We start from the raw sequence: 11,367 nt of genomic DNA, 5'->3' as shown, positions 1-11,367 counted from the left end.
CCAGCTGGACACAGGGACGCATTTCTTGAACACAGTGGATGCGTTCCAATTTTGGCCAGCATGGGTGACAGTCTACGTAGACAGCTAAGAGGACAGCTTCGAGCCCAAGGATCATGGAACGCGTCTGTAACCGTCTGGAAGACATCTGTGCGAATTGATGACACCTCGAGGTGACTATAGAAAAAGCTTAGTAAAGGACGTATAAACGTGGCATTTTAACTCTTTGCGTGTGCGAACTTATGAATAATGCAACGTGTATACTTCACTTAAGGCGCAAAAGAAAGCGTGGCTATGTTTTCTTGTGCGGAGACAACCTTTGCATTGAGTTTCCAAGCTTGCCGATGAGATGCCATCGTGTTTCGACAGCAAAGCACCCTGCATCGTTTTTATTTCGATGCCGGTTTCGCGAAGCTGTCTTCTTTGGCGGCTTCCTCATAATTGGGGTGGGCTCGGCGGCTGTGCACCGACGCAGATCGCTAATCCGTTCACTCTTCTCATGCAGGTGTTTCAGCGCGCATTCGTGCGCCTGTTGCTTCCAGCGCTAGTGACGGCTTCCCTGGCAGCCCCGTTGCAATATCGTACTTGGTCTGGTGAACATGACAGGATTGCCTGTCACCCATCCCCGATGTGCACCCCTGGATTTTCAACTGCACCACCCTTCAAGCCCTTGAATTTGGTCGGGAGCGGCAGATCTGCGTTTTCGATGACACCGCTACCGGAGACTGTGGTGCTCGATGCAACCTGGACAAACCTGCCGTCATCGACATCAACTTTCCGGTCAACTATAAAAGAGCAGGTACTACCGGTGGCGCCTTCTGGGCTCGGCGGCTGTGCACAGACGCAGATCGCTAATCCATTCACTCTTGTCATGCAGGTTGGTAAATCTTAGTCTTTTTGCTAGGAAGTCTAGCAATTATTTCCTGCTTCAGCTGCCGAGCCCGCACTGCTGCCTTCTTGTCGCTCTTGACTGTTCGCATGTAATTCGTGCCTTGTTGATGATGTCGGGCGATGTTGAAAGCAACCCGGGCCCGAACTCCGATGCTTTACTAACTGAATTGAAGAACTTGTCTGCTGGTCAGTCGCAATTAACCAGTCAGATTCAAGACCTGAAAGTTCATTCATTGTCGGCGGACAAAGCTATTGCTGATATGGGCAAACGCATTACTGATATAGAGGGGCATTATCAAAATCTTGTCTCCCTGCGCTCTGACTTTGAAAACGTGTACAGCTCAAGTGGCCACCGTGGTACACAGGCTTGAAACGCGTATTGATGATACCGAGAACTAGTCACGGCGCAATAATCTTATTTTTTATTCCCTCCCTGAATCAAACGGATCAGAGGCGTTTGCCCAGACGGAGCAGCTTATCATCGAGCACTGCCACGATCATTTGAATATTTGTATCGAGCTGAAAGAATTTGAGCGCGCACATCGTCTCGGTCATCGCTCAGGTACTAAGCGCCACCGTCCTATCATAGCGAAATTCACTTTCCATAAAACAAAAGAATCACCCACCGTACATCACGCCCCCTTCATACATATCTTATCGCACCGGTAATCCGCTTCAAGTTGCACGCGCACGTGCCCGGACCACCACTTTTCAAGCATCATTTTTTATTCGAGCATCAAGAGACTGGAACAGCCTTCCACATGCCATCGCAGCCACCAGAAGCCCATCTGCCTTTACCGAAGTTGTTGTCACCCACACCTCAAAATGAACGCCTGTTTCTAATGTTTATTTTATTAACCACCCCTTATGTAATACCCCTCCAATGGGGTTTTTAAGGTAATAAAGTGAAGTGAAGAAGTGAATTGGAACGAGACTTAAAATGGCCGCTGTCCACTTATGTCTACTTTGCCGCCTTCGGCAAGTACTGGTATAACAGGGGCGTAGCCAGGGGGGGGGGGCTTATGGGGCTTCAGCCCCCCCCCCCCCCGGAAAATTGTTCGTGCTGTCCATGCACCGCCGACCAAAGCAACCCCCGGCGCCGGAAATCATTTTGGATTTTGTGTATAGAGTCATTTTAACGCCCGAAAAGACATTTCACCGCGAGCATTGCGAACTCGGTCGTGATTTTGCGACAACGTCCATGCACCAGGAGTTACATAACGGAAGCAGCCCCATCCGAGCACAAAGTTTCAAGGACGTTTTGATGGCGAACGGGCTCGCCGCGGCATCTCGCGTATTCCGCGGAATCTACGGGGCGCGTGGATGTCAATTCCGAATACTTATGGGCATAAAGTTCTCATAAACTTTTGATGTGAAACGTACATTGGTATTTCCAAAGTTGTGCTTTCGATTTTGAATTGCGGAACTTTGTTGGTTTAATGCTGTTATAAACATTTGACGTCTAAGGTGTATTGCCTTTTTTAAAGTCGTACATCGGAACATACAACAAGGCAAGCCAAATCAACACACTATCAGACAAGTTGACAAAGCACGCAGCGAGGTCCGATGAGACGAAGCGTTGAGGTGGTTCATTTGTGCCGCCGTCTCACCCAAAATATGTCAAATTTTTTTTCACCTACTCCAAAGCATTCATGTAAAGACGCTAAAGCCAGCAAAGGTAGCTGCGTTCTTATTTATTTTTTCTACTTTGACTTTTATTCACGAGGACACATTGAGCCTCTTCAATTTTTTCGTTCTCGCTACCCTACCCGCGGGCTGCCAGAGCCAGCCAGAGCACATGCGTTTTTCTCATGTTGCCCCGACCAGCGCTCGGCGCAGTTCGGTGGGCGTTCGGTTTCCTCTGGCCGAGTGTATTTTCGCCTAGCAAAGTTTTGTACGCTTTCCGGCTAGCGGACGAGAAAAAGGAACAATGGTCACTCGCCGCCATCACAGGGGGGACTCGACGGATTGCACCGCGTTCGCTTGAGAACAACATCTCCGGAAAGTCTTGTGTAGCCGGTGTAGGACACCGAGCAGTATGCGCATGGTTCTTGGTGGACCAAACGTCTCACGTATTCTTCGATATTCCTTCGGTAGCCACATTAGGGGCCCAAAGTAGGTATTCGATTGTGGAGATACGTTGCGTTTCTCCAGTTCGGTGCCCCGCCCCACAGAAGGAAAAATAAAAGACGTTTTTGTGGCGCAGCGAATTGTCGCATGGTGAAAGTTCGATTTCGTTACTTCTTTTGCGGAAAGGAAAGCAATGGGCTACGGGACGCTTCACTTGCCGGATACTCTTATATTATTCAATTATACGGACGCTACGGGCGCATTCCTGCCGTCCCCGTCGCCCTCACGTTCCGTATAAAGTCCAAAGGCGATAACATCGGGACCACGCGCCACATACTGTATGTGTGGGTGAAAGCGTAGTGGGGTGGTGGCATGGGTGGGCCGACGATGGTGGCTCAGTCTTGTGTGCGCAAAGGAGAAAAGCGGGGAGGAAGTGCGCCACCTTACGTCGCGCGCGATACATCGGGGGGAATGGATGGAATGGGGGCGGGATCCAGGATTCCGTGAATCTGTGATTGCGGAACATGCTTATTTTCCTTATTTGATGCATGATATACAGCGACTTTTTCTTAGATACGCAGATTTATTGGAGACTTATACGTATATTTAAATATCTTGTTGCGACGTTTTGTGTATACGTGCAGCGAACTTTGTTTCCAGTGACATTTTTTTTGCCCTTTATCAATCTGTATCTTCGCATTTGCATATTCCATCGTATCTTCGCATTTCTAATGTACGAGGGCGAGTCAAATGAAAGTGCGTCTACCCACCCCACGCAATAATGGTTCGGTTCATTATCTGCGAGGCATGCGTGTAGCTCACAGGCAACTCTCATTTACAGAAGTGACAAGTAGGTATGAGGATAAATGTTCTTTAATGCTCTCATACACTGGGTTGAACATAGTTGCTTGACGTAATGGACGCTCCAGAAGTTGAACAGCGGGGTGTCATGAGTTTTCTGACAGCTGAAGGTGTTTCCCTCCAAAAAATTAGTCGCCGTATGGCTGCCGTGTACATTGAATATTGCATTTCATTGGCCACTGTGAAGCGTTGGAGCAAACTGTTGAAAGAAGGAAAAGAAGGACGTGAAAGTTACAAAGACGATCCAAGACCGGGCCAATTCACCATGCAATCACCCCCAACAAAATTGCAAAGGTTGATGAGCTGATGAGACAAGAACGGACGATAAGCATCGATGAACCGGCCAAGCGTGTGAACATTAGTCAGGGTTCCGCTCACGCCATAATTCATGAACATCTCGGTTATCGGGTCTTGTGCGCGCAATGGATGCCCAAGATATTGAACCACGGCCAGAAGATGGAGAAGTTCGGCGCTGCTTTGACACATCTGATCCGGTATCACAATGAGGGTGACGACTTCTTGTCTGCAATTGTGATCGGGGAGGAACCATGGTGCCACTACTACAAGCCTGAAACACGACGGCAAAGCTTACAGTGGAAACATTCGCATTCACCCACCCCTAAGAAAGCAGAGGCCGTCATTTCCGCCGGAAAGGTGTTGGTGACTTCTTTTTCGATCGTCAGGGGCCATTACTGATAAAATTTGCTAAATCTTGAGAGACTATCAATTCTTTCCGATATTGTGAAACGCCGGACCGGCACCGTGTCACAATCAAGAACAAACTACGTGGAAAATTGACGAATGGAGTCATCTTGTTCCACGAAAATGCCCGTCCCCACGTCGCTGATGTGGTTAATAATAAACTGGCGAAGTTAAAGTGGGAAACGCTGCAATATCCGCCGTACAGCTCAGATCTGTCCCCTTGCGACTTCCACATTTTGGGGCAACTGAAAAAAGCAGCACAAGGCAACCAGATTCTTGTCGGACGATGAGTGAAAGAGTCAGTTGCATACATTTTGGAGCAGCAACGCAAGGAGTTTTATGAGACGGGAATCACGCGACTCGGTAGTCAATGGGACAAATAACTGATTGCTCATGGATACTACTTTTAAATAAAGTTTTCCGTTTGTCATATATTCGCATTGGATCACTTTCATTTGACTCGCCCTCGTATATTTTGCAGAACTCCTGCTTTTTATGCGTGCTCTCTGTTGCGACTATAATTTCGGTGCAATTACTCACGATACAGGACCGGTGACAGCTGCTCCTGCGTAATACGTTGGAGCAAATGACAGCGTCGTTGAAATTTTTCACTGGCCGTTGCATGTGTGCAAGAATATAAACAAGGTTCTTGAATGACAAAGTTTCATTAACATATTTGTCCTCAACTTGTTCATTTCATGACCTTTACATTTTTCATATCAGCGGTATGCAATGTTTTGCTGGTTTCGAACTGATATAGCTCTAAAGTTGGTGTGATATTTTCTTTACTTATTGAATAGACAAAAACATGGAAGCATTGATATCAGTTACTTTGGGCACAATTTTCGGCACATAAGAGTATATTCTTTTATAAAAAAAAAACTAGATATTTTACTTGTTCTGACAGTACGTAGCGTTCACGAATTCGCTTGCAGCATCTTTGGCGATGTCAATGCAGTTATTATTCATGCATTTGATCCCTCGACAAATTGTTAAAGAGGAAGCTTTAGCTCGGGCCCAACTTCGACGTGATCTATTCAGATACATGTAAAAAGCAGAAACGCTTTTCTGAGATAACCCCTGGATCGCTTCTAATGAAATTTGTAGCATTTGAGAGAGAAAGTTGAATTCTAGTGCCTGTTGGAACCGGAATTTCGATTTAGGGCCTGAATTTTGTTTAAAATATTTTGAAAAATTCGAAAGTTCGAAAAACATAGAAGCACGATGTTTACAAACTAATAGGTTTGCATCAAGAACAGATATAGCCGTTATGTAAACGGCATCTACTATAACAGTCAAAGCGGACAAATTTGGTGTGTCCGTTTATATCTCACGTGAATTGGTTACGTTGTGTACAAGGGTTCTGCAAAAGCCGTATTTCCATAATACTAAATTTTTTTGAGATTCATTTGTAACATATCAATTTTGTCCGCTTAGATGCACTATTAGGTGCACTTCACAGGTTTGTCATATAATTATTTATTGTTGAGTTAGAGTGTTAAACTTGATAGTTTCGCTTTCTGCAAATGTGAAAGTTTTGCCAATTTTTAATAAAGAATTGACAATCTAACTAAAAATTCGGAACAAACAGTCAATAGAATTTAAGTTTTTCTTTTAAATGCAACAAACGTCGTCAAATTTGGTGCAGTGGTTGCCGAGAAAAACTAATTCTCCTTCTACATGTATTTAGATAGGAGCACCTGAGCTAAAGCTTACTCTTAAGGAGGAGGCCGAACTGCAACGTCAGCCCCACCCCGAACGAAATTTCTGGCTACGCCACTGTGGTATAGGTAATGCTTTCCTTGGTGAGTTACCGCCACTTCTCGGTATCGGGTGTTGTTGCGGCTTAGGGAGGCGTTAGGGCAAGGAATTTACCAAGCCCATCGACTGCTACGTTAGGTTGTAGGAATGAAAAAAAAAATTGTTTATTGGCTTAGTAACACTACTCCAGTTACGGAAGCCCTCTCCACGGAGGAGCAAGGTAAACGTCCGAGTTCACGTCATGACCCTCCGTCCCACTGCACGAAAAGTATCCGCTTTTAATACCATCGTGTTCCCTAGGCAAGTCGCCTAGGGAATTTGAAGACTGTCCAGCAGAAAATCACAATTGTCGACTCCGTTGCGACACCGCACCTATGCTCGCAACACTCCGCAGTAACTCCTCCTCCGAAGCCCGATGGTTTGGAATATGTGGTAAGAAAGAAACCTGCCAATGCAATGTCGCCATCGTTGTTTGATAGCCTTGGGTGGGGCCCCCCTTTCATCCTTAGTTCAGGCTGTGCGATAATGGTGGGTTTGATCGCCTTTTGTGGAACCGTCACAAGTCGGCGTCCACGCTGCGTTGACCTCTGGACAGGCGCTGATGGATGGGTGGTGGTTTGCCTCGTGGCAAACGTCCGATTAACGCCTTTGTGGTGTTGGGACGTAACAGTATGTTGCTTCTAACGTGTGCTCCTAGTCTCTTTCGTGGGAATATGCCGGGGATATTGAAAGTCTAAACATAAGTGCCACTGCGTGGGGCCTCTGGGTATGTTTCACTGGGTATGCGCCACTCTTCAATGAAGATATTTGACGTTAGCTGGGACATGTGCCACTGGAAATGTGCAACTGCGGCTACTTGAATGACTCTGATGATGATGATGATGGTGACTATTACGATGATAATTATGAGAAGGCGGTTATAAATTATGTAAAATGTGACGACATTGAAAGTTGCAAGGCAATTTAACCACTAGTTGATGTCGATCAAACATTCTAGCTGCAGCGTGGCTCTTGCAATGAACTATACCGTTCATACATCACATTCCTGACCCCTACTTGCCCAGGAAGACATTGTCTCTCATCGATTTCAACTACAACTTGAATCGATTTCTAACTTTTCAAGAGCATTTCATTGAATTTCTATAACACGCGAAAAAAAAAGAATCATGCAAGAAGTAGGGCACCAGTAATAAGTCAAATCTATGTTTCAGCATGTGTCCTAAATTACTGCGTTGAACTGTCTGCAGAAATTATAATAATTAAAGTTCAGTTAAATAATCGTCGAAATGAATAGACAGAAAATACAGGACCATCGATCCTTCAGGCTGCTGCGAATAACCAGTTGGTTTCATCCGAAGAGAAAGATTCGCCAAAGATCCACTGAGTGATCCATCGAGTCTATTGGGATCTATGTGATGGAAGCTTTCGTGAAGTGGTGAAAGAAGAAGTGAGAGAAGTGAGAATTAAGGCGGAGGAGGAGGGTATGACGAAAGTGTGAGAAGAAAAGTGTAGTGCAGCGACGATGCCTGCAAGAGGGCGTCGGGGTAGCTCGCATCGTCTGCGAAGTCTTCAGCGGCTGCTGTGATTCGCACCCACGCGTCACCCACGCGCTGCATTTCGCGATCTCCAGATTAGCGAGGCCATCACGCCACACTTCTCTCCGTTTGAAACATTTTGCACGTGACAGATTGTCCGCGCCAGCCAATATATCGCAAAATGAAAACACTTTAGAGCTGCGCTCAAATTTCAGATTAGGGAGTATCGTAATCGTCGATGTATTTTTCCCCACATCTTCTCCGGGATTGACGCAGTTCACTGTTGAGCGATTTCGTCCCTTACCCGTATCCTTCTTGCATCCCGCACCACCGAGCAGTGGGAGCGCGTCACTCGCGACGGTGCCTCCGAGATCTACCGGGCACTGATCCAATGGGCGTCACAGCAATCACAGCCTGTCACGAGCGCCGCGCGCGCCGCTGGTTTTCTTGCAGCACCACCAGATCGCGCTCGCATCCGTGCATCCATTAGCGCATCCACGGCAGAGTATAGGCGCCGCCCGTGCAGTTGAAAGAAAAAAAAAGAACCAGAAAGCTCGCCTTCGCGCATAAACGGTGGTATGGTAATGAGGAAGTAAACGATTCTTGCTCTTCATGCGTATCCTCCCACGCATTCGCTAGTAGTCAACAACTGCATTTAACAAAAGGCTTGGTATAATTTGTATTTGTGTTAGTGCGCATGTACGTGCGTGCATGCAGTCGTGTTTGGACTTTTTATGGACTCACTCAAAACTTCGCTGTTATAGATTATAACTCGTTATATCTGCTAGAATTTTACAGCGCAGATGCGTCTGGCTAAGTTCCTGTGCCTTTTTGTTGTGCATGTGAAAAAAACTGTGGGCCGATCCCGGAGACAGTGAAATACCGGGCTGAACCGCGGCGGTGGTGATGCAGCCTTCAAGTACTCCGCCAACTTGCAAAAATAAGTTTATTATGTTGAGTCCAAGTGGGACCCCTATCAAATATTACTCTAATAAGAAAAGATAGTACGGTTTGGCTCGCGTTGGCCATGTCCATGTTCGCACCGATTTCTCTTTGTTGGTGTTAAAACCGCTTGAGTATCTACTTTCCTTCCGCTGCCCCGTGGTGGCGGTCGCGCTGAAACGCCACGTGGGTCTTGTTTTCTCCGGCTCCTCAGGGTGGCGTTACACACTCTTAGACAAAGGTACACCCTTTGGGGTGTATATCTGCCCCACAACGATAATCATCTGCCTTGCTTGCGTTTCCGCTCATGACAACGCTGCGCCCGCTACTTTCATGTCGGGAATGCCATGTCATGCTGATAACGCGCATGCCATTCGTTGGGAAGGAGTGGGCTCGCAGCGTTACGCAAATACTGACAAGACAGATGACGTTTATTGTTATGTGGCAAGATACAACCCAAAGAGAGTAATTTTGTTTTAGAGTGCATTGTAAGAAAAGTTTACACCCTTTGAGTCGTATCTTGCCACACAAGAATAAACGTCATCTGTCTTGTCCGCATTTCCTTTCTTTAACGCTGCGAGCCCGGTACTTCCCAGTAACGAACGGCATGCGTTTTATCAGCATGACATAGCATTGCCGACAGGTAAGTAGGGGGCGCGGCGTTTTTGAAAAAGGAAACGCAAGCAAGGTAGATGACGATTATTATTGTGTGGCAGATACACACCCCAATGGGTGCAAACTTTTTTTTAGACTGTACCGTCATCAACGCGAATGTATCTAAATATCACGCCAAATGAGTTCGTACCTTTGCTTAAAATTTTTTTAACATCTGTTGTGTGCTAAACAGCTTCGCTATCTCACTATTTCACAACCATTCTCTATTGGACACGACTGCTGTTGCAGTCGTGTCCAATAGAGAATGGTTGAAACTTGTTGCAATCATATATGTGTGTGCAATTTAGTTGGCGTAAAGTAGGAAAATAATTTTATCACCGTTGCGATATAGATAAAGAAAGAAAACTGATACGAGAAAACATTTATGCACGATGAAAGAGCACATATATTCCAAACAAACAAGCGAGACAGTTCGACATTAACCAGAATTTAGTCAAGGTTTTATAGTCGAACGGCAAACCAAGAGCATCAAGGGCCATCGCTCAAAAGAACATCGGTTTCGCCCTCAGAAATGCGGGCGGCAAAGGGTAGCATTATTCAGACACATCATAACATTGCAGCGACCACGAAAGCCATCGTTGAAGAACTATGAAAATCCGTTACATCAAAAGTGCAAATTTTGTATAGTGACTTCAAGCGCGCGCACACACACACAGACGCATAAAAAAGGAGCTTTCAGATCCGTTAATCACAAGCACTTTCACATCATGAAGTCGGGTACCACATTATATAAAAACAGTAAAAATCCAACACGGGCCACAGGGACAACCTCAAGTGCGGTGCTGGCCGAGGTCAAGGCACTCACGAGGTTTCGTTTTCGAAGCATTCCTGGGGCAACTGAATGTCTTCGCAAAATCCTGAACGTACATTATGGGCACGCTGATCTCGAAGTACGTCTGCAGCGACTTCTTGTTCGGGCAGCGTTGGTAGCTGTTTAGTATAGAAAAAAATTGTGCGTGAGAGAGCTTCCAGAGACACCAAGCGTGTCGCACTGTGTGCCAGTCGGTCATGTTCAGTGCAATCACAGCCGTGGACATGCCGAGCGAAGCGTAGAGCAGCTGGTGCTTGCGCTGCAACTTGGCCTTGTTAGCGTATGCTTGAAAAAAGCAGACGGCGAATTCCTGCATGTTGTTTTTTGTCTTATTTTCCCACATCCCGGAATGCCATGTCATCCTCCACAGGCAGTCCGCCAAGCGCTGACCGAGGATAGCCATATTCGGAAGAAACGAATCGGGACCTGTGCGAATGAAGTCGTACACCATTGGTGGCAGCAGGATAATGCGGTCTCCCCGAAGTGTTACGTCGCGGTACATTACCGACGATGTAACGTACCGCGAATACTTCGACCATCGCGCCAACTTGACTTCATGGTTAAAGCGCTTGCCTTTGAGCAAGTTCTGGGCAAAGTTTTGCGTGGCCTTTGGGACTGGCAGGGAAACTCGGCTCTCCGCCATTGGTGTAACAAGCACTATGTTTTTGAAGAACTGGTCTCGCTTCTCGGCGTCTTCAGCTTCAATGAGGGCGAATGTCTTGAGCTGTTCGTGAACGGTGTTCTTTATTAGCGCGAATATGTTCCTTACCTCAACATCCATATCAGGGGTACTGACAATTTCGCCCCTGAACAGTTCCCGAAGCTCATGAAGTTTGAGGGCGTTTCGGGTGCAAGTTTCCGCGATTTGGTGCGAAAATTGAGCGCCGGTGAGGTCGAACTGTCCTATGATTCTTAGCACAGCGTGCAACAGAAGGTAGGCCGTCTTAATATCTTTATTCGTATAGTTGTCAAAAATGTCGTAAAGCAGGCGAATTTCTCTGACGCCTTGAACCTTTATAAATTTATAATCAAGGCTGAGACCCTGCGCATTCATCGCGGCCTCAACGTCATCGATGTTCCAAACTTCCCGGCTGAAATTTCTGGTGCTGTTTGATAGATAGT

At 46.5% G+C, this 11,367-nt stretch overlaps 1 pseudogene; it reads right to left on the bottom strand.

Annotated features, from left to right (window-relative positions):
- Positions 1–8,666: 8,666 nt before the first annotated feature.
- Positions 8,667–8,846, bottom strand: LOC126532493 (U2 spliceosomal RNA; annotated as a pseudogene).
- Between the last annotated feature and the right edge of the window lie 2,521 nt (positions 8,847–11,367).

The sequence above is a fragment of the Dermacentor andersoni genome, chromosome 5 (genome assembly GCF_023375885.2).
Source record: "Dermacentor andersoni chromosome 5, qqDerAnde1_hic_scaffold, whole genome shotgun sequence".
Classification (NCBI taxonomy): domain Eukaryota; kingdom Metazoa; phylum Arthropoda; class Arachnida; order Ixodida; family Ixodidae; genus Dermacentor; species Dermacentor andersoni.
The sequence above is the reverse complement of the archived record's forward strand: the minus strand, read 5'-3'. Positions and strand labels throughout refer to the sequence as shown.